Source organism: Sphaerodactylus townsendi, linkage group LG02, assembly GCF_021028975.2.
Source record: "Sphaerodactylus townsendi isolate TG3544 linkage group LG02, MPM_Stown_v2.3, whole genome shotgun sequence".
NCBI lineage: Eukaryota > Metazoa > Chordata > Lepidosauria > Squamata > Sphaerodactylidae > Sphaerodactylus > Sphaerodactylus townsendi.
This window is the reverse complement of record NC_059426.1, coordinates 151,074,494-151,097,552: the sequence shown is the minus strand read 5'-3', so window position 1 is coordinate 151,097,552 and position 23,059 is coordinate 151,074,494. Positions and strand designations below refer to the sequence as shown.

Below are 23,059 nucleotides of genomic sequence, written 5' to 3'. Positions count from 1 at the left end.
GCGACTGTAAAAAGGGGTAACCAGATGTGACATTGTTCTTTCTCTTCCCAGCCCAATTCTTCCCGTGCCTCCAGCATTTAACTGGAAACTTGGCTGGAGAAGATGAGCAAACCCAGATAATCTCCTATTTTGTTTTGAGATTTCTTTGTTGCTTGTGGCAGTTGTTGTTTCCAGCCAATGGGGTGGTTGGACAGAGAGATGGTGCCCATCCGCTGGAGCATCCTGAAAGTCAAATGTAGTCTTTAGCCAGTCAGGCTAAAAAGCTACTGCAGCGGGCTGCTGTTGGGACGGAGTTGTGTAGGTTGGGCACACAACAAAGCGTAAAGATCCCTTTCAGGTGTTTTGCTCTGCCTTGTTAAAAATGAAGCAACAGTGCAGGGGTGGTTGCTGGTTGGCTTAACTTTGTTCTTGAATGGAGTGTATCTTGGAGGAAGGTTGTTTGGGTGAGGTGTAGAGAAAGGGGTGATGTTTGTGTCACGGCTGTGCCTAAGTTGGTGTTTGTACACCCAGATCCATGCTTCCAGTGATCTGTGGAGTAAACCCCACAAGTCATGCTTTTAAGACGGAGTGTTCTTGGGAAAAGTGGCTTTTTTTGGAAACCGGCATGCTTAGATTGTTTTTATTTCTTGGAGCAGAGTGTAAACATGTGCCCGTAGGCTTGCGTGGCAAATAGGAATAGTTCAGCGTTCAGAGAAAGGGTGAAGGATGACCGCTGGGGAAGTTCTGTGCGGGTCCTGGTCTGTCTCCTCTTTCCCACTCCCTCTTCAGTGTCTCTTCACCAGTGCTCGAAAATGTGCACATCTTGTGCAAAACAGTCGACTCCTGTGTTTAGTAGCCTGAAAGCTGAAGCAGGAGGTCTGCAAAAATACCCCCAAAGCTTGATTTGCGTGCCTGTCTTTCGTAATGCTCGGTCTCTGTGTACCTGTATGTAAGAACCATGAAAACTGTGTTGATGCTTGCGAAATTCTGCAGCATGAAATAATAACATCATATCAAACATCACCTTGTTTTCCTGTCTGTTTCCTGTCTGTTTTTTTTAAATCAGAGCATTTAATTGTTCCACAAAAAGTTCATCGTTAGCAATAGTGTTGGACCACAGTGTGGGCATAGCTCTCAGTTCCCAGCAGGCGATTGGTCCCAGTTAATACAGATGTACTGAGAAGTTCATAATCTTAAAGATCAGCCAACACAGATGATGTGATTCTTTCCTTCAGAGTAATGCATTTTGATTACATTCTTACATTGTGGCTTACATCACCCATTAGTCATGAAACGATGCCAGAAATGAAGAGATGGGCATATTGATTTCCTGCTGAGCTGGCAAGACTAGACATGGCACAAGTTTAGACTGCCTTTCACAATGGCATGGGAGCTGCCAACCCATGGCTTTATGTATTTATTGAATTCATTTGTATCCTCTTTTTCCTTACAATCAGCTTACATTGCTCTCTCCGCCATTTTCTTCTCACAACAGCCCTGTAAGGTAGAGTAGACTAAAGAGTGTGACTGGCCCAAGGTAATCCAGTACGTTTTCACAGCATAAGTGTGAATTTGAACCTTTGTGTCCCAGATACTAGTTCAACACTGTTAACCACTGTACGACATTACCTCCTTAATCCTATGGCGCTGCCATAATCTTTAACTGTTCTCAGGCAGGGTTCACTGATGTGAATCTTTACCAGTTGGTTATTGTGTCTGAAGCTAGCCACGACTGTGCCATCAGTTAATTGAAGTTAACGGGAACGTAAGAGAGAGTGCGTGGTCTGGAAGTCATGGATAGTGTCACCACTAGAACAGGCATCAGAAGATCATGATTAGTAGTTAGTTTGCCTTTTCACATTTATACGTCACCTTTCTTTATGCACCCAAGGGTTATGCACAAAGGATTTAAAAAAGAACTCAAAACATTACAAAGGACAGGAAACCTCAGAAATGTATTAACTTGGCAAGTGGCCTTTTACCTATTTCACAGGAGTGACAGCTTAGTAGTTCACAGTGGTTGCTGCACTTTTATTTTGGAGGTCGTATGCTACCTGTTGTACAGTGCTTACATAGTTCCATTGTGTGATTAATAGTCAAGGGACAAAGAAGGTCTCTGCTATGACAATCCTCCTCCCTTCACAGTGTAGGTAGATGGACTTGTGTGTGTGTGTGTGTGTGTATTTGTGTGTGGTGCGGGAGGGGAGGGGCTCTGAACATAAGCAATTCCATTGGTAGCCCAAATGTGAAATCTATTAATGGCCTGAATTGTTAGAAGGCTCAGCACTTTTTACACAATATATTTTAAAGCCATTTACTGGTTATCTGACAGAATAACATGGTAAGGACTGGAGTTTGGCTCCCATAGAGTTACCTTGGTGGCAGTACTCAGAACCTCAGACTTTTCCAGTCGCTTGAATGGCAGAGACAGGAGTGGAACCTCTTTCAAAAAGAAAAAGGACGCTGAGCTTCTTGCCACTGATTTCAAAGTGAGTGCTTTGGCAAGTTACTTCTTTACTTGCATGTTTTTGTTTTCGCATTTGTAAAATCTAAAGGAGTTGTAATCTTTATCTGACTTAGGGGGTCAATGTTAAACATAATTGCCATATGTTTAGGCATTTGATGTCCCCAAATGGACGGTAGGATGCAAATTAATTACAGTGCATTTATAACACGGTGCTAAAACAATTAAGCGGGCTGAACAGCTTCAAGTGCTAATGGTTCCCAGAGCCACCGGAGCACCACTTCTCTGAACATATGTATCATGATATCTGTGTAAGATGTATTCCCTTATAACTTGCAAATTGACAGATGCGCATCTTACTCTTAGGGTTGATTCAGATGACTGTTTCATTAATGTGATGATGAGTATGGCTATAATGCAGCCTGGCTGTTTGGAACTTTCTTCACTGCACAAGATGGTATTTTATCCTTGCTTTCTTCAGTTTGTCCACTGAAATAAATGAGTTTAGAAAGGAGTAACATTTAGTCGGGATCCAAATCTTAATGTCCTGTGTTTGGCTGTGGGAGGACAGCTCTCATAGGATGGAATTACCATTCAGTAAATTGTTAGGTTGCCTGAATCCACGACCAGATACAAATTCAGCAACTCTTATGAAAGCTGGTTGACACTGGTTCACACAATGCTTTTTTCTGCTTTCTTCATTTGTTTAAGGTCGGTTCACTTGTGTGAGCAGTACTACATAATAAGTTTGGAGTTCATGGAACTCAGCTATGATAGCTTCTGCTGAGTGCCCTCTTGCATGCCAAACATGAGATTGTCTTTGTATACTGAGTGAAATGGCCCTTAGAGGATGAACATCACTTGATAAACACTGTCTTGCCCAGTTCATGTGAATCTGTTCATGGAGGCAGGGATATTTCATTTTTCAACCACAGGTCAATAAGGGGAAAAAACAGAGCTTGAGAAATGTGTGGATATTTGTTATCAGCCTTGCGGGACTGTGGTATTTAATAGTGCCTCAATTTTTGAACCTTTATAGAATGTAATGGTTGTGTAGTCTGAGAATTTTAGACATGTACAGTTGCTACGGTAACCCCGTCATTTGGGCCTGTCTCTGTTGGTGAGAGAATGCAAGCTTTCCAGTATGAAAAGAAACTGTGTGACGTCCGAACACCACTTTGCGCCCTCGCAACAGAACATGACTTATTAGAATGTAGTGTCTCATCTGCATTTTAATTTTTGAAGGTTTTATGATTGGGCCTCACATGGTACAAAGAACATCTGTCACAAATTTAAATGCCGCCAGCCTTAACTGGAACATGCCTTCTTCCCACAGGTAACTATAGTTTATGATTTCAGTTCAGTCAGGATTGTCTTCTAAACTTACTACACTTCAATTCGAACCACAGTTACACCCTTCTAAGCCCATTGACTTAACTGGATTTAGAAAGGTGTGACTCTGTTTAGAACTGTAGTTTTAGGTATTTTCAGATTGCATTCCACTGACATCAGTGAAATTGCTGAATAAGTAGCTTGGCACCTGTAGCCCAATGAAAAAAGTGAAACACTGAGGCTATAGAGACAGGACAAATAGTAAAACAAAGAATGTGCCTTATCTGAGGTAACGTGTCTGTAGAGTAGCTTCCCCAGAGGTTCCCCAGTCACCAGCAAAGAGGGGTTTTTTTGGGGGGGGAGGGGTTAAAAGTCAGTCTGATGTTGTATTGTTGAAGGCTTTCATGACCTGATTCAACTGGTTGTGGTGGGTTTTTCCGGCTGTGTGGCTATGGACTGGTAGACCTTACCAGACCACGGCCACACAGCCTGAAAAACCCACCACAATCAGTCTGATGTTGTTTTGGTTTCTCTTTACTATTGCATTGATGTGGTGATTATTTTAATGCTTTGTCATGATTGGAAGATCATTAATTGTATGCTGTTAAGACACTTCCAACTCATGGTGACCCTATGAATCAATGTCCTTCAAAACATTAATAGCCTTGCTCAGATCTTTCAAACTGAGGGCTATACAGTTAATTCAATATGATGTTGGGTTGTCCTCTTTTCCTGCTGCTTCTGGTCTTTTCTAGCATTATTGTCTTTTCCAGTGACTCCTGTCTTATTCTGTGACCAAAGTATGATAGCCTTAGATGAGTCTTTTAGCTTCTAGGTACAGTTCAGGCTTGATTTGAACTAGAACCCACTTTTTTTTGGGGGGGGGGAGTGGTCCATGGTATCCATAACACTCTGTTCCAACACCACTTTACAAAGGCATCTACTTTCTTACTTCAGCTTTCTTCATTGTCCTCCTTTCACACCCATACATAGTAATAGAAAACATTAGGGGGTGAATTAACTTAATATTAGTTGCCAATGACACATCCTTACACTGCTCTTCCCAGTCTTCATCTGCTTCTGATTTCTTGGTTGCGATCACCCTTTTGGTTGATGATGGAGTCAAGGAATAGAAAGTCTTTATTTCAGTTTCCTCATTGTTTAAAATGTTCCTCATTGTTAAAAATGAGTAAGTCTCCAGCAGTAATTACTTTTGTCTTCTTAATGTTCAGTTATAGTCTCACTTGGCACTTTATCCTTTAATGTTCAGCAGTAATCATTTTAGGTCTTCCCTATTTTCTATCAGTAACGGGGCATATCTCAAATTGGTAATGTCCCCCTCCCCATTTTCCCTCCATCTTCAACTAAATCTACTCCAACTTTCCTTATAATATAATCTGCATACAGATTGAAAAGAGAGAAATGTAAAATATATCCTTGATCAACACTTTTGCCAATTGGAAACCAGTCTGTTTCTCAATAGTCTGTCCTAACCGTAGTGAACCCTCTGTTAGCCATCCCTGCAGGGTAGGCCACCTTGGCCTTGTAGGAGCTCATCTACCCTTTTGGAACAAGCAAGGTGAGACTCTGGCTTCTGTTCATAAGCTCTTTACTTTTGTCAGTTAACAGCACTCCTGTAAGCTTGAGCCCCTGCATCACACCAACCAACCCTCTTTCTCTGACTCCCTTTTATTCCTCTCAGGAGATTCCCTCCTTCCTGCAAGCACCTTGCTCCAGCTTTCTAGTGGCTGGTCATGCTCTGCCAGCCTGGGACTGGCTCCTCAGTTCTCCTGGCCCTCCTCCTTGATTGCAGCCTGGTTGGGGCTGTGCTGGCCCTGCCCCATTCCCTGTCATTTTATGGGCTTGTTTTAGCCTGATCTTGTCATGTTTCCCAGCTGGGATGTGGAGTCCTCTGTCTGAGACTGCTCTCTCTTGCTTGCTGTTTAGTTTTGCTTTTAGGCATGGACTAACCAGATTGTTAGGCACCTGCTGACTTCTACACTTCAAAGGGATGGAGAGTATGAGTTATTTTGCTTTGGTGAAGGCTGTGCCTTTGCCTTCCCATGAGAATAGAGGGGTGCTGAGAATGGAGGGGTGCTGTTCCTCCTTTGGGAACTGGCTCCAAAAGGTAGTGTCAAGCAATGTAGAAGTGGGGGAAGGGAAGGGGAAATGGAATGAAGGTATAATGGAAGTTGCTTTGGTGCTTCATCCTTAGTTCTGTCAATGGATGTCTGAATGCTTAATCCTGATGCTCTTTTCAATAAAGGGAATTGTTTGAACATGAAGTCTCATTACTGAACAGTCCAGGGGCATGACAGGCTGCAGAGGGCTGCTGATTGCAGCTTGGCTGGGGCTGTACTATTCCCACCCTTTTCCCTGGAACTGCTGCGGCTTGCTCTTGCTGCCTGGGCTCTCTGCCATTTCCCTGTAGTTTCTCCCAGCTTTTGGCTTTCTGGAGGTCCCTGCTTCTGCTGGTAAGTCCAAGGGTGGGACTGCCAGTTGTGAGGTACTCCAGGGGCCCCTAAGTGTGTATGTGTGACAAGAAGAGGGGTGGAACAGTCTTCCTGGTGCTGGAAAGCAGCTCCGTCCCTGGACAAGTAGGCTCTTGTCTAGATTACAGGTTGCACATCAAAACAATCAGATGCCGTGACACTCCCCCATTTAATTTAGAACTAGCCATAGCTTTTCATGATCCACAGTCAAAAGCTTTGCTGTACTCTGTGAAACACATCTGATTTTCTTCTTTCATGGTCTAATAACTAACATAAACTTACAATATGACCTCTAGTGCCTCTTCCTTCTCTAAATCCATTTGGAGCATCACCCAACAGGTTTCATGTAGAGGAGTGGTGACACAAACCTAGTTTCACCAGATTAGTATCCATCACTCTTAACCACTACACCGCGCTGGTTCTCAATCAATATTCATTGAATCGTGGGACCTTACCAAACTCTCTAGAATCTCTTTTGGTAGAATCATGTTACACACAGTGCAAAAGTTCATGTACAGTCCTTATTGCATTGTTTCATTGCCCCCAACAGGGCTGCATTTACCAAAAAACCACTTCTCAACTTGTTTATTTGAAATGCTTCTGTTCCACTCCTTATACAGGAAACAGATTGTAAGAGGTTAAAAGAAGAACATTTTCAGCTCCAAAAGAAAACACTTGAAAGTAATAAGGTACTTTTGGGCCCCTCCCCAAGGGAAACTTTTGGAAGAAACCAGATTTAAAGGAAAGGAAGTTAATAGTACATAAAATCTGGAAAGAAATTGAGTGTGGTTGTTGAGGTTAAAAGGCTGTGCCTGCATCAGCACAAATTCACCCACTCATACAGCTTGAGATGCAAGCTGATGCATGATTCATGGGGTCTGGGTAGCCTAGCAAATGGATTGTCTCACAAATGAATTACAGAATCCGTACAACACATTGGCCTCGTCTTCTGTGTACACCTTCTCCTGACTTTTACATGCTTTCCTGTATTTTATAACTTTGCTTCTCTGACTGACATGCATTGGAGCAGTGGCCCTGGGCAGTGAAACTGTATGGGAACATTCTGAAAGTAGACTACACAGAAGTCCTATGCTACCTATACTCTTTTCCACCAAAAGATCTAAGCTCAATTGTAAATTAATCTGCCACTATTTCATGGGCCTTCTTTGTAGTTGAGTGCTCCGTGGTGGTCCTAGTGCAGTGGTGGTGAAGAACCTTTGGCACTCCAGATGTTATGGACTACAATTCCCATCAGCCCCTGCCAGCATGGCAATTGGGCTGATGGGAATTGTAGTCTATAACATCTGGAGTGCCAAAGGTTCGCCACCATGGTCCTAGTGTCTACCTAGCCCCCCCCCCGCTTTTGAATGATTATGGAGTGCCCAGCTGCTGATAAAGTGCCCCTTTATTCTCCTGTGTTTGGGTCCCTTTATTATCCATGGGACCCATTTTTCATTCTCCTCTCTTTGGGAGGGTTTTTAATAAGGATTTTATTGATGATGCTGTTTTATTATATTTATCGCTGTGTTTATTTTAATGGTCTTAATTGTATATGTTTTAACTTTGTGTTGTTCACCGCCCAGAGCCCTTTGGGGATAGGGCGGTATATAAAACTTAGAAATAAATAAATAAATAAAATAAAACATTAAAAGAATTATTTTTAAGTGCAGCCTTCATCAAAACCATCATTCTGTGCACTGTTGAACTGTACTTTGATAAGAGAGCATTTATATTGCTTTGAATGACTACTGGCGAAACTTGCTTGTTCTGTAGTAGCGCTCCCCCATTTTCTGTCAGGTTCTGTGCTGCGGCGGCCATTTTAAGACTGACCCCAGGAGTTTCCTTTGTTTGCAGCTCATCTGATTATCATTTCCATGTAAAAAGTAGAAGAATAAAGTTTGCCCGGCAGTCCCGTGCACATGAGGGTTTTGTTTTGTTTTGTTTTGTTTTGTGGGAGATGTCTTTGTACCTTCGCAGAGTGCATATTAGAATAGCAGCCACTTGAAGGACTGCTCTACTTCCCCTTAAAAAGCATTGGAAATAATAGTCACCATCCATTTTTGATTTTTTTTGTTACTGTCTTCCTTTCATCTTTACAACAAGCCAGTGAGGTGGGTTAGGCTGAGAGAGAGTGACTCACCTAAGATCACCCAGCGAGCTTCCATGGCTGATCAGGGATTGAACATGGGTCTCCTGTTCTGACACACTAACCACTACACTCTGCTGCATGAGTGATTTATGACTGATCCCAGTTCAGATCTCTCAGCTTCAGCCCTCTGATCTGTAGTACACGAATAATAGTAGAGATCTTACGTGACATTCAGGATTGCTGAGAACATGTGTGTGAAGCAGTTTGGATGCTTTAAAAAGTACCTTGTGAATACTAAGCATTACAGAGATAGGAAAACTGTACAGCTTTTCTCCTCACAATCTTTTGGAATAGATTGAAGAGTATGTCAGAGAAAGGATTACTAATGACTGAAGAAGCATTTAACTGTATAAATAGCAAGAAAAAGGTGAATGTTAATCAAGCCAAAGAAATACATTTGACTTATCTGGAGACGGATTATGATAAGAGGTAGAGGTGGGGGGAGGGGCAAAAAAGAGAAACATCTGAAGTGATATTGAGGCTAGTTAACAGGAAAGGTCTCTGGGGGCACCGTTAGCAGTTAAATTCAGTTAATCTTAGGCTGCAGCTTAAATGATAAATATCACACTTTATACACCTGCCACATATGGACATGAATGATCCATTCAACTGTTTATGGATAGTCCCTAGACAGTTTCACAAATCTATACAATTCCACCTCTAAGCACTTTTGTGTCTTTTCTGTAGTGTGGGGGAAAAGTGAGAAACCACATTCAGCTAGACAGGACTCGGTTGACTAAGAATTAAAAGATGCTCCTGTGCATGCTTGATTTCTTTCATACAGCATGCTAGAGGGACAAAATAGCCTGCTGCATCTGGTTCAAGCAGAATATTCAGACTTCCAACTTGTGGCATTTTTTGTCTCTGTCTATATAAATTAAAACATTTATATCCCATTGTTAACAGCCCAAGACAGCTGACATCACAGCCTTAAACCACCATCACAAAACCCTGGGTTGTTAATTTATTTTTTTTTAAATAGCTGCTATAATGATATGATGACCAGCCCCCTGTTTAAGTCTCATAGGCCACAGTCCTAAGAAAGTCTCATAGGCCACAGTCCTAAGAAAACTTTCCTGGGAGAAAATCACACTGAATTAAACAAGACTTACGTTTGAGTAGACCTGCTTGGGGATATGAGCTTTCTTGCCCTGTCACAAAAGGTTGCCAAATCTCCTATAAATCAGGTGCTGAAAATAACAAAGTAGCAATCGATTGTTATGTGACCAAATTTACAAACTATGTAAATCTGCTGAATAGGTATCACAGAATCCAGACCAGATCACCTAAAGTTTTGTACATCTAGGAAAAGGTGGAAGGGCCTTCTACCCCTTATTCTAAAGTAAACAGACAGCTAGTTCTAACCCAGTTGGTACATACCCTTCTTGCCCCTGGGTTGGCAACTTTCATGTTTCAGATGTACACGTGTTTGTTATATTTTGATAACTCAGATTATGCTGAATTGGCAGATTATCCCCGTATGAACATGTGTGGAATCTTGCTGCCCCACTGCATCTCTAGTATTCACACCTTTGCAAAGTTTTAAAGACACGTGTGCCAAACATGATTCCCAGTATTGATTCCCAAGAAGAAAAAAGATTAACTGTAAACGTGTCTTTGCATTAATTCCATTTCCCTATTGTAGCATGTCATTTCAAATGTGTTTGTCAATATTTTTCATCTATATAGCAGAAAGATGAGTGGTTTTTTTTGCTGAGTTAAATAATGTGCTTCATTTCCTTCTTTTGAGAAGAAATAGCAGAGTTATTGTTCATCCCTCATTTGACCTGAAAACTGTTGCAGTACAAAAGGACAGTGAAATGACTCCAGGAGTTTGTCTCACAAAGATAGATACAACTTTCCCCATTCTTTTCTGTTTCCTGTAAAAATGGTGGGGGAGGGGTTGGAGGGGGACTTTGTTATGGAGAAGCGGCAATTAGCACTACCATAGCAACGCCACCCCAGAGGACCATCTTGCTATTTCATGCAACAGGTATGAAACGAGATGAGCTTTATCGGAGCCAGTGAGTTCATATCCCAAAAGAACTGATGCAGACTTCAACCTTCTCAGGAGGATTAACAGGAAAGTATGCATGGTTGCAAACCACTTTCTTTAAACATACCGGTAAGTTATTTTCCTCTTTGATGAAAAGAGGAATACTTTGATGATCCCCAGTGTTCCTACCATGAAAGTAAAGACATTTAAGTGTATTCCCCTAAAGGAGGAGGCATACCTCTGTGTTCAAGGTTCAGCATATAGAAAGATTCAATGGCACCATAATTACAGTGTCTTCATAAATTGCTAATCTCCAGTGGTCATGTGCTTGATTTTTGGGCACCTCCATATACAAAGGCAGCATCAGCGGAAGGCCTTGGTCTTTATTACCCTGTTTGTTGGCTGTACAGGTCAAGTGGTTGACTTCTGTATGAAACAGGATGCTGGACTAGGTGGACCACTGCTCTTATCCAGCAGGCTCTTCTTGTGTTCTTATGGAGGGTTTGTATCCAGCTGCAGGTGTTAGCAACATTGGTAGATCTGTGTGGCAAGTAGCTCACCATGTTGAGCAATCTCTGCTTACTGTAGCTGTTAAGAAGAGAAGAAGAAGAGTTCGGATTTATACCCCACCTTTCTATCCTGTAAGGAGACTCAAGGAGGCTTACAAGCTTCTTTCCCTTCCTTTCCCACAACAGACACCTTGTGAAGTAGGTGGGGCTGAGAGAGTTCCGAAGAACTGTGACTAGCCCAAGGTTACCCAGCAGGAATGTATGAGTGTGGCAACACATCTGGTTCACCAGATAAGCTCTGCAACTCAGGTGGAGGAGTGGAGAATCAAACCCAGTTCTTTTATTATTATTATTATTATTATTATTATTATTATTATTATTATTATTATTATTATTATTATTATTATTATTATTATTATTATTATTATTAATTCAATTTCTATACCGCCCGATCCATTCTCCAGATTAGAATCCACTCGCTCTTAATCACTACACCACTCTGTGAGAAGGACAGAATCACTACATATGGAGAGAAGTCCTCAATGGGTTCAGAGCATCTGATGCAGCCTCCACATGAATGTTTGCATGTGCCAATGGGCAATAACCAAGAGGAACATATCTGTATTAGAAAAAAGGAACAAAAGGCTGAGCAGGAAGCACAGGGAAATATATAGAATTAGAATCTCATTGGAACTTCTATGAATTGGAGATTTGATCAGGAATCACAGTTGTTTGACAGTGTGGGTTGGTAATTTGATCCCTTTCTATTGAATATTGAGATATCTGAATTTTGGTATGCACATTCAAGACCAAATTTGGAAAGTTCATTCAGGACATATTTCATGTTTGAATACCATTTTGATGTCTGCAGCTGATTCCAGGGTGGCTCAAAAGATGTAACACACCATAATGTGAGTTCTGCCTTAATTACTGAAGTGTTGCAACAGAGTTTGGCGTGCATGTTTATCACAGTTATTCATTTGAAATGCAAACACCCTTGAGTGCACACTTATTTTTAGGGAGGGGGAAGTGGAGTAAGTGCATTGCAATGTATTGTCTGGAGTGAAGTCTGTGACATTGTGTTGTGCTGGTTATAAATTTGGATTGACACATGGACTCTGTGCGAAGGGGCTTCTATTTGGAGGTATGGGTGTATTGCTAAGACTTCCTCCATTCATCGTATTTCTGGCTGTCTCTTGTCACAGCAGCTTTTTTCCTGTGGATGAAACTGCTCTTATTTCTTAGCCTTATTTTGTATTTCATTTCAGTCAGAATACACAACCCTGTGTTTTGTATGTTTGTCTGTGCATGTTTTGTACCACCGATTCTAAAGCTGATTCAAATCTGGATTACATGGACTGCTTGCATGTGGGAAGAAAATAGTGAACATGCTGTCAGGGTCATTTTAGAAGTTGCAACTAGTTAAAGCAGGTACAAGAGAGTCTGGATGAAATATGATGTTTTGGCTGGTCCAGTTCCATTGAAACCTGAAATGGGCTTGTTGACAAAGTTGGTTGTTTCCAGCAGTGTCTGATCTTGCCAAAGGTAGTTTATTGCTGTTTTCTTGGACAGCTCATTTGACAATCATTCATATTAAATTAGTGTCTGTGTAAGGGTCTGTTGGTGTGGGTGTACAATCTGCCTGGCCGAGAATGGCACAGGCTTGACAGTCTGCAAGAAGTTTTTTTTTAAAAAAGCAGAACCTTTTCAAAAGATAAAAACTTTCAAATTTTAGGTAGCTTTTCACAAATAGTAGAAAATGACAGAGAATACAAACCTGATAGCTGCTTAACCATGATAACTAAATGCAATCTTTATGACCAGAGGCAGTATTTCTTCTGAATCTTAGATGCTGGGCATAGACGTTTGGAAAGAGCTTTCCCTTGGTGTTCTGTTTGCAAGATCCCTGCATGACTCTGCTAGAAACTGGACACCAACCAAAGCAATCTTTGGTTTAATGCTACAGAATTTATTACTAGAAAGGAGGAAGGAGCAAGAGAAGAAAACATAAGCCAGTTAAACTTTCGTTTGTCCGACTGCATACAGGTTATGATTGGATCTCAGACAGGATGTAGTAGCTCATTCAGAGGGTGGTGCTAATGACTGTGAAGTCCAGAGGCACAAATTTATGTCATACTGATAATAATTGTGTGCCATCAAGCCACAGCCAATTCATGGTGCCCCCAGGACCAGGACGTTTTTAAGGCAAGAGATGAGATGAGGTGGTTTGCCATCATCGTCCTCTATGTGGCAATCCAGGTCTTTTTTCATGATAAGAACATAAGAAAGAACCTGCTGGATCAGACCAGAGTCCATCTAGTCCAGCACTCTGCTACTCGCAGTGGCCCACCAGGTGCCTTTGGGAGCTCACATGCAGGATGTGAAAGCAATGGCCTTCTGCTGCTGCTGCTGCTCCCGAGCACCTGGTCTGCTAAGGCATTTGCAATCTGAGATCAAGGAGGATCAAGATTGGTAGCCATAGATTGACTTCTCCTCCATAAATCTGTCCAAGCCCCTTTTAAAGCTATTCAGGTTAGTGGCTATCACCACCTCCTGTGGCAGCATATTCCAAACACCAATCACGCGTTGTGTGAAGAAATGTTTCCTTTTATTAGTCCTATCAAGTATTAGTCCCATTAAGTAGTAACTGTGGCACACCTGGCTTAGCTTCCAGACTCTGATGAGATCAGGCTAATCAGGGTCATTGAGGCTGCTTTGTCTCATGCTAACAGGTATCATTTTCCTTGAGATTGAAAGGAATCCCTGGCTGCCATTTAGGCCTTCACAGAGCGCTCTCCAGGGTGCTGTATACATTCTGTAGGCTTCAAAAACTGCAAGCTCAGTAAAGAACTGCGAAGTGAGAAACGGGAGGTGAAAAGTAGCAATTTCTGTCTATGGCTTTGGTTCAGCACTTTTATTTCAGCACAGAGACACTCAGCTGCAATCTGTTCAGTGCTGAAAAGTCAGGCTTAAGACTGCTGTTTCTCCTCCAGGTGGCCTATTCTCATTAACGAAGAACTCTCTAGCGGTACTAGGGAAACTCACATCCTTGAGCAGTCTCCGTATTTATTGTGACCTTGGTTACTGTAAGGTCAAATGAAGGCACAAGGTACCTTTGGGCCTTGTCCACTAGTGTAAGGCTTCTCAAAGGCCCTTCATTTGAGCCTTTTTTGGAGCAGTTTTCAAGGTTTTACTGAAAGTCCCCATTCTTCCAAAGGTTAGAATAGTAACCAGTTCATGCAGTTCTCTACCCAGTCCTGGCCAATTGTGATTTTTTCCAAAAAGGCCCCATCTTACTAAAGATATCTTTATGATAATCACACAACTGTGCCTTCTGGAACTTCTCATATTTTAATTTTTCTAGATTACTTGACTTTGGTTTGATTTTTAACAACCTTATTAGTGATACTCAGTGGCTCAAGAGCCATATGTGGCTCTTTGACGTGGTGCTTGTGGCTCCTCTGAGCACTTTCCCCCAATTTGGAGCCTGCTTCATGTTTCAAGGCTGTGGGCAAGGCTGTTGCACAGTGAGCCTTGTTGTTGACAGGTGGTGGCCACGTTGAAAAATTCACTGCTAAAGGGAGTGGAGGTTGGGTGAGCTGCCGTCTGTGCAAGTGATAGAAGGAAAGGGCCAAGGACATTGTGTGAAAGGGGCCAGGGGTATAGTTACATAGCTAATACTTTTATCATATTATTGTATGTGTGTGTTTGGTAGGGTAGCGCACAGGGCATAAAGGTATCCAGTAGCCCTTTTGGTTTGTGGTAATTGCAGAAGTTTCTCTGTGCAGGCCACAGACTGAGTACCACTGTCATATTGCTAGGTTTTTTAGTGATATTTTGAGAATGTTAAGTGCCATAAAATCTAATCAATTAAAGAGAAAGCACTTCATAGAGGTTGCCTGATATGGCGACAACAAATAACTGCCCTCTAAAAGGACTATAAATAAATTAATGGAGATTAAGTATCTCTGGGCTAATTGATCTGCTACATGAAACAAGCATGTTGATGGTGAGATTGTTCCTAAGCCATAAGATTGTCAGGAAGCTGCAGGGGCAGGAGAGAAAGTGACTGTGAACAAATCCTTTATTATTCTGGCGCACCCTGGAAGGGATTACTTTATTGTTCCTATCTGCCTCATTCTGAATCTTTTCCCCATTAAAATTAGAATGCAGTGTCCATTGCTACAGCAAGACCTCTGAGAACTAAATGTTGGAGATGGGGGATAACCATCATATCTGCTTGTGGGTGAAGTACCAGAGGCATCAGATTGAATACTGTTGGGAAATGAATTCTGGATTAGGCCAAGACTAAATGAATAGAAAGAAGAGAAAATACTTTATTCCAAATACACAAACTAAGATAAAACTATACACGAATCAACACAGAATCAGAATTGTCTGTTGGTCCATCATCAGAAATTGTTAGGCAAAACAGATTTTGGGGAGAGGGTATGGTTCATCTGCTCCCAGGCTGAGAAGATCCATCAATGAATCAGTTTTTTTATACAGTCAAGGACCAACATACCCAATTAAAACATGACTTAAAATTTGTGGCCACAAAAATAAAATACTTACAAGATACAGTACAGTCAAAACAATAAAATGTAATTTACAAATATTGAAACCAAGTAAACTTTTAAATTTCATAAATACTACTTAGAAACTGTGTGCCAGTGCATTTATTTATTTATTTATTAGATTTTAAACTGCCCACCTCCCTCCCTTGCATGCTACTCCTCACCCCTCCCCTCCCTCCCTCCCCTCCCCTTGCATGCCACCCCTCCCTCCCTCTCCCTCCCTTCCCTCTCCCTCCGCTAGGGTGGGTGGGCCATGTCCAGATGCCGGGCTCCCTCCCTCCCCTCCCTTGCATGCTACCTCTCACCCCTTCCCTCCCTCACTCGCCTTCCCTTGCATGCCACCCCTCCCTCCCTCTCCCTCCCTTCCTTCTCCCTCTGCTAGGGTGGGTGGGGCCACATCCAGATGCCGGGCCCCCTCCTTCCACCTTAATTTAACAAATTTTACTGGCTATTGTAGAAAACCTAGCAATTGACATCATAATGTTTGGGTTGCTATCTTCCAGTAAAACTCTGGCCTGAGCTGAATGCATACTCCTCTGGTTACTATTAAGATGGGGATTAATTAGCTTGGTTCGAATATCCCCATAAAGAGGGCAGCAAAGCAAGACATATTCAGGGTTCTCAAGCTCTGCTGTTCCGCACAAACAAACTCTCTCAGTAATAAGGACTTTTTATATTGTTCATCTAAAATTGCAGACAGGAGAGCATTGCACCTAAATTATAGTTTAACATGTCCTCAGTCGCCAATTGATGTGTGATATGAGTGCTTGCTGTGTGTGTTGATTGTTTTAAACATTAATCAATATTTTATTATGTACAGGTGTGTTTTCTTTTAATTTTGCCACCAAGCTCCTGAGGCTTCTTATCCCACAAGTCATTGTTAAGTTTTCAAAAGAAGTCACAGAAGGCAGCATTTTAGAAAGAGAATGATAGGAATGGACATCTAGATGGTCTTTATTCTTTCAAATGGTTTGGAATCAGAACTCTGTGGAAGATACCAAAAGCCAAATTCCCTAGAAGTATAATCTGAATGCCATGGGATAAAAAATACCATTCAAAATCAAATCATCACAAAGTTCTCAAGGTGGATTCTTGGGGATGGCAAGCTACCAACTTAACATGATAAATGCCCTCTCTGCCCTCTAGGAGCAGCAGTGGCGTAGGAGGTTAAGAGCTCGTGTATCTAATCTGGAGGAACTGGGTTTGATTGCCAGCTCTGCCGCCTGAGCTGTGGAGGCTTATCTGGGGAATTCAGATTAGCCTGTACACTCCCACACACGCCAGCTGGGTGACCTTGGGCTAGTCACAGCTTCTCAGAGCTCTCTCAGCCCCACCCACCTCACAGGGTGTTTGTTGTGAGGGGGGAAGGGCAAGGAGATTGTAAGCCCCTTTGAGTCTCCTGCAGGAGAGAAAGGGGGGATATAAATCCAAAACTCTTCTTCTTCTCTTCTTCTTCTTCCAAACAAACAAAGTGTCAAGTGAAACTAGATGTCATGATCAATGTATCTGTGATGGACTACAGAGGAAAAGTTAATTTAAAAGTGCAGATCTGTCAGAAGCATTGTTTACATTCAGGTGAGGCATAGAAGGTCTTAGGAATAGAAGCCACCTGATTGGCTGTGCTGTCCTGCACTGTGATTGGCTAAAAAACTAAATGATTTACAGAGGGAGCAGGATATTTCCCTGTGAAGAACTATCTGAGGGGCATTTTGGAGTTCTTGGAATTATCTGCCTTAACTGTACTTGAAAACATATCCTCTCTGAGGAGCATAATTGCAGTCAGTGTGTGGAAAACACGTTGCTCTACTGTGTGGCAGTCTGTGAACTGTGTGTTGAAAGCAAATTAATATTCAGACTGAGTAAACTAGTGGAGGGTTTTTGAGAGGCCTGGATAAGAGGCCATATATATAACCAAGGAGGGCTAGATCTTCCAGGAAGAGGGAAGAAGTATCCCTAGGGCTAGTAGTCTGATTTGGGGTTTTGCTTTATTTTCCTCCAAAGAGTGAGATTCATATTTTATTTTAGGGTTTTCTAGCAGAGTGAGGCTTGTGAGGGGACTGAATATACATACCAGCCTGTGTTAGACCCTGAATGTACTATCCCTAAACCAGTACTAAAGTATTTGAAACTGTAGCATCTGTGAAACAGCAATATAACATCTAAGCTAACTGAGAACTGAAACTGAAGAAACTTATTAAGCCTGTGTCTGAAAACCAAATACTGAACAGCTGTGCTTAAGCTCTTTTGTATATATTTTTCTTCTGCCTTACCCATTCTTTCCCTACAAGTTATTTATCTCCCCTTCCCATCCTCTCTGTAAAATAAATCTTTGATTCTGTTTAAATTTAACATCTACCTCAGCATTATTATTTTGTGTGCCTTATTAAGGGATTTGCCCAGCAAAGTTATAATAATGGGCATCCTTCACCTTCAGGGACAGTTATAGGACTGAGAAAAAGTGCTTTTGTTTCACCATACACTACCATTTCTTAAGCACTTTAGTCCCTGGAAGGAAAAAAGGAGGTAAAAATATGTCAAGACAGGTCAGAGAGTGGTTTCCCTGCCTGAAGTAGTTAGGAAGGTGAGGCGGTCCGTCGCAGTATCATTTGGCTGACCCTTTACATGGTTGTTGATCGGATTCAGTGAGACCATTTTAATGTTCTTGTTAGTCTTACATTCTCACTTCTCTAAGAATTATTACTGTCTTCTACTCTGTAGTAACCATTTCAAATAGTTTTCTAGGCCTGATTTTGGTTATGAAAATTAAAGGCTGGTTTACACATGGATATACGTCCTTCGATTACTCATCACTTTAATTACTCAAGGGAATGTGTGAACATCCCCTGCTGAAAAATATTTAATTTAATATTATTACATTTTTAAATTGCCCTTCCTCCAATGAACTTGGAAGGGAATTTATGAATATTCCTCTCCATTTTATCCTCGCTGTCAGTGAATACAGAGAACGTTTTCTTCCTCCCCTATCATACTAAAACTTGGGGGACACACAATGAAGTAGATGAGCAGTATAACCAGGAAAGACAAAAGAAAGTATTTCTTAATAAAATGACTAATCTGTCTAATGCAGGGGACTGCAACCTGCGACTCTCCAGATGTTTATGGACTACAATTCCCATCAGCCTCTGCCAGTATTGGCCATGCTGGCAGGGGCTGATGGGAATTGTAGTCCATAAACATCTGGAGAGCCGCAGGTTGCAGACCCCTGGTCTAATATGTTTTTATTCCATTTCTCTTCAAGGAACTCAAGTTGGTTTACACAGTTTTCTCCTTTTCCATTATAGGCCCCACTGCCCATGCTGTTCCCTCCTGCCATTGGCACTCCTTCCCCCCGCTGGAGCTCCTTTGCTCTTTTCCATCGCATCTCCTGCCCAAGCTCCAAAAAAGAGGGGGGATCCCTGTTACCGCTGGGCCTCCTGCAGCAGGCTCCTTGTTGTCTTCCCTTGTGTGCCACTCGAGGTTGTACTGTGATCTGGCGGACACAATCCATCAATTCCCAATCGCTCACTGCTGGAAGTCTGCTGTTGCTATCTTGTTCAATTCAGGCCGCCTTCCACTGCCGAGAGTCACTAAGCTAAAAAGCGGTTTTCCCACTTCTCCACGTGGCCTGATAAACAGCTGCAAGGTGACGCAAGGGAGAGAAAAGAGAAGTCGGTGCTTGGGCGGAAAAAAGGTGTGAGATGGCCCAGCCTGCCCATATAAGGCCGCGACTCTGCCTCCTCCAGGTATGTCACTTGCTCCCACTGGCAGCTGGGTGGCCCAGCCCCACGCTGGGCTGGATGCCAGCGCTGAGCCTGCCTCTCTCCCTGCCTCACCCCAGACAGCAATGGCAGCCAAGGTAAATCTCAGCTGCTCTTTATGAACTGGCCCTGTGTCTGGCTCTGATAAGTGTTTTCTTTGCCTCTTTTTAAAAATCTTGAATGTGTTTTAAAATAAATCTGTGATGAAGCCATTACTGAAATAGTTGGTTTTTTAATTTGCTCTTTATATTCCATTTCAAATCAATTAGGATTTGGTTTAGTCCAACAGTCATTAATTGCTTGAGTTTCAATTAGAGTTGATTGGAGAGAATCTTGTGGATTTTCCAGAAATTAACAGGAATTGTGATATTAGACCCTAGCTGGTGATGTATGGCAATCGCCACCAAATGATTGTTTTAATGTGACAGTTTTTTTACATTTTGTAAAAAACTTCTGATTAAGATGGTAAACGGACAGTGAAGCTGTTTCTCATGGCTAGCAGCCTACCTCACAGGGTTGGTGGCACTGAGGACACGATTAGAGAAAGAGACCTGGTGGGGAGAAAGCCATGTATGTTTCTCCTAGTACAGTGGGAGGTGTTTTGTGAGCTGGTGCCAAAAATCATTGTTTGAGTCGTTGTGTGGACACACACAAACAGAGTGGTCGTCCATACCTGAGGTGGGGGTGGGGGGGCACCAAACTCAGATTTTGTCCCCGGGCTCCAGTTTGCCTAGATTCGCCCCTGAGTGTAGGTAACCCTGTTCGCTGTTAAACCCCACTGATTTTCATGCGAAGAACTAAAGCGCGATCCTTTACCTGGGAGTAAGCTCGGTTGTTGGCAATGGGGCTTGCTTCTGAGTAAACCCTCCTAAGGTCGTGATTCACCCGTAGGAAGAGTTGCACGGTTGCTTCAAAGCAAAGCCATAGACTACCACCAAGCTTACTCCCGAGTAACGCATGCCTCGGAGCCAACCGTTTTTCTAAACTAAAACTTCAGTATTCAGGTTAAATTGCCGTGTTGGCACTTTGCGATAAATTAAGTGGGTTTTGGGTTGCAATTTGGGCACTGGGTCTCAAAAAGCCATCACTGTCCTAGTGTAATATTTCCCCTTGTGGGGACCATAAAACTGGAGGACCTTACAGATGAGGAAGATAAAGGGGGAAAAGAAGACAGAAAAAAGAAAGGAGCCATCAGTGCTGAACAGCAGAACAGCAGGCTTGTCTGTGTACATGGAGAATATGGACTACATGTGATGCTCCTCATATGTGCAGTCACCATTTGTGAATGTCCCTCTGCCAGCCACCCCTGCAAGGTAGGCCACAGTCAATAGGACTTGAGTACCCTTCTGGAACAAATAAGACATGACTCCGGTTTCTATTAATAAGCTGTTTACTTCCATCAGGAATTTAACAGCACTCCTGCAAACGAGCCCAAACACCCCACCAACCTCCTTCCTCCTGCCCTGCCTCCTTTTTATCCTTCTAAGGAGGCTCCCTCGCTCCTCATAGTGGCTGGCAAGCTGAGACTGGCTTTTCAGTCTTTCTGGCAATCCTCCTTGATTGCAGCCTGGCTGAGGCTGTGCCGGCCCCATCCCACACTCCAAGGTTTCTGAGGGCTGTTGATTACAGCTTGGTCAAGGCTGTGCTGCCTCCACTCTTTTCTCTGGAACTGTTGTGGCTTGTTATTGCTGTGCAGGCCCTTCTGCCATTTCTCTGTAGTTCCTTTCTGTTTCTGGCATTTTGAAGGTCCCTGCTCTTTTTGGTAAATCCAAGGGTGGGACTGCCAGTTGTGGGGTGCTCCAAGGTCCCTGGGTGGGCATTTGTGACGAGGAGGGGTGGGGGTGGTGAAACAGGCTGCTATGTGCTGGGAGACAACCCTCTCCCCGACACCATTTTCAGCTAAAAGGAACAATATGCATATATTCTGCCTTTGGAACGCAAATATTACAATTTGCTAGTGACAAGTCTGAGAATATATGCATTGCCCTTTCAGAGAAAATGGGAACTAGCATGTTGGGAGGATCATGTGTATGATATTCTCCTTGTAAAAACAGTCAAACATAATACCTGAAGTGGGCTAATATCCTCCTCACCCTTGTGTGGTTGGAGCTGAACTGGAAGTTTAAGATCCTCCTGGGACATGTTCTTTTCACTCAGGAAGAGCTGACTATACATATTGCCAAAGCTGTCTCCCTTCTCTGTGTTGAGGAAGGACCCCATAATGTCTCAGGAGCAGAAAGGACTTCCCAGTCCTACATGCTGTGCTTCAGAGCTGCAAGGGACAGTGTTGCTGCAACCCTTCCACCTTTTTTTCCATCAAGGAGCTCAGGGTGGCATACATAGCTCTCTCTGTTAGCATCACAACAACCCTGTGAGGTAGGTTAGACTGAGTGAACGTCACCACCTAGAGTGGAAGAATTTTATTTATTTACTTATTTGTGTCTTATCCCATTCCTTCCCAACAACAGTTAAGCTCAGAGCCACTGTCCGACCCAGGACTGGCTAGTTCTTGTTCAGTACTGTAACCAATGCACCACAATGACTTTTTTTTTGCATATACTTGTGAGCAGGCTGACAGAAATTCTATTGGAGCAGGATGGATACCCACCAAACTGAAGGCTGGTGTGTGGGCAGGGTTGCCTTGAAGTTGGGCCAATTTCAGTGTTGCCTGAACAAAGCAAATTTCTCCCTCCTGCAAGCTGCTGCTAACAAGGAGGAGCTTCACAAGTACTGAACTGGATTGTTTTTCTTACCCATGCTTTCAGATTTGTAACAGAACAGCATTTTGGAATGGGATTGGTTGTTTCTGAAGACGCAGGTCACCTTTAGGATTTGACATTAGCCATAATGTTGTGGGTTTTATTGCCTTGGCTCCCCCCCATGCATGCACCTTTGAATTCACCGACACCCAGGAACGGCATTAGCTGCAAACTGCTGGAGCAGTGCTGATGTCAGCAGTGTCAATGCTGCATTGGAGAATCTTCTTTAGGGAAACTGATGCAGATGATCTCTTACAGTTTCTGGGCAAGCTGCATCTTTCCAGCATTCAGCTGTTAATGTGAAATGTATCCTCCTGCACTAAAATATCATGTATTTGGCCTGGCTGTAACTGCCTTTGCAGTACAGATATGTCAAAAGCAGGGCTTCAGCAAAGTTGTAAAAAAACTATTGTGGAGCAATGGTTAGAATACTAGATTAAGATCTGGGTGGGAACCAGGTTCAAATGTGCATTCCTCAGTGAAGACTCACTGGGTAACCTTGGGCCAGTCCCTTTCTGTTCCTTGACCTACAGGATTTTTTTGTTTGACTTTCCCTGCTGAGTAGATGAAATAATATCTGAACCAAGCTACTGTTCCAGCAACTGTTCTCTGGCAGTGATCTGTGTGAATGCTGTGCAATAAATACAGTGCACATTGAATTGGCTGCTGAGAATTGGCCCCTGATCATCATGGAATGTTCTGACATTGCTACCTCCTATGGCTCTGTCTGTGGGGACACTATGTGTGGAGGTATCTGGAGAGCCAGTAGGATGTAATGGTTAGAATATCTGATGTTCACCTGCATTTTATCCAATCACTCTCTCTCAGACTAATGTAATTTATAGGGTTCTTGTGAGGATCACAAATAAGGGAAGTGAATCAGTTGGAGGTTTGAAATAAAAAAAACCAGGATTGAAATCAACAAAACCATAGGCCTTATTCGACCCTGCAGTTTCCCTTCCGGGGGATGACATGTTCAGGACTTGCTGCAAAATCATACTAGTTCATTGCAGATTTAACAAGATATATTCATCAGGAGTTCCT

The 23,059-nt window shown here is 42.7% G+C and overlaps 1 protein-coding gene across 1 annotated transcript in view; it reads left to right on the top strand.

Annotated features, from left to right (window-relative positions):
- KCNK10 (potassium two pore domain channel subfamily K member 10) overlaps positions 1 to 23,059 on the top strand; it is a 97,321-nt gene that overhangs the window by 693 nt on the left and 73,569 nt on the right. The gene's annotated exons all lie outside the window — the stretch shown is intronic.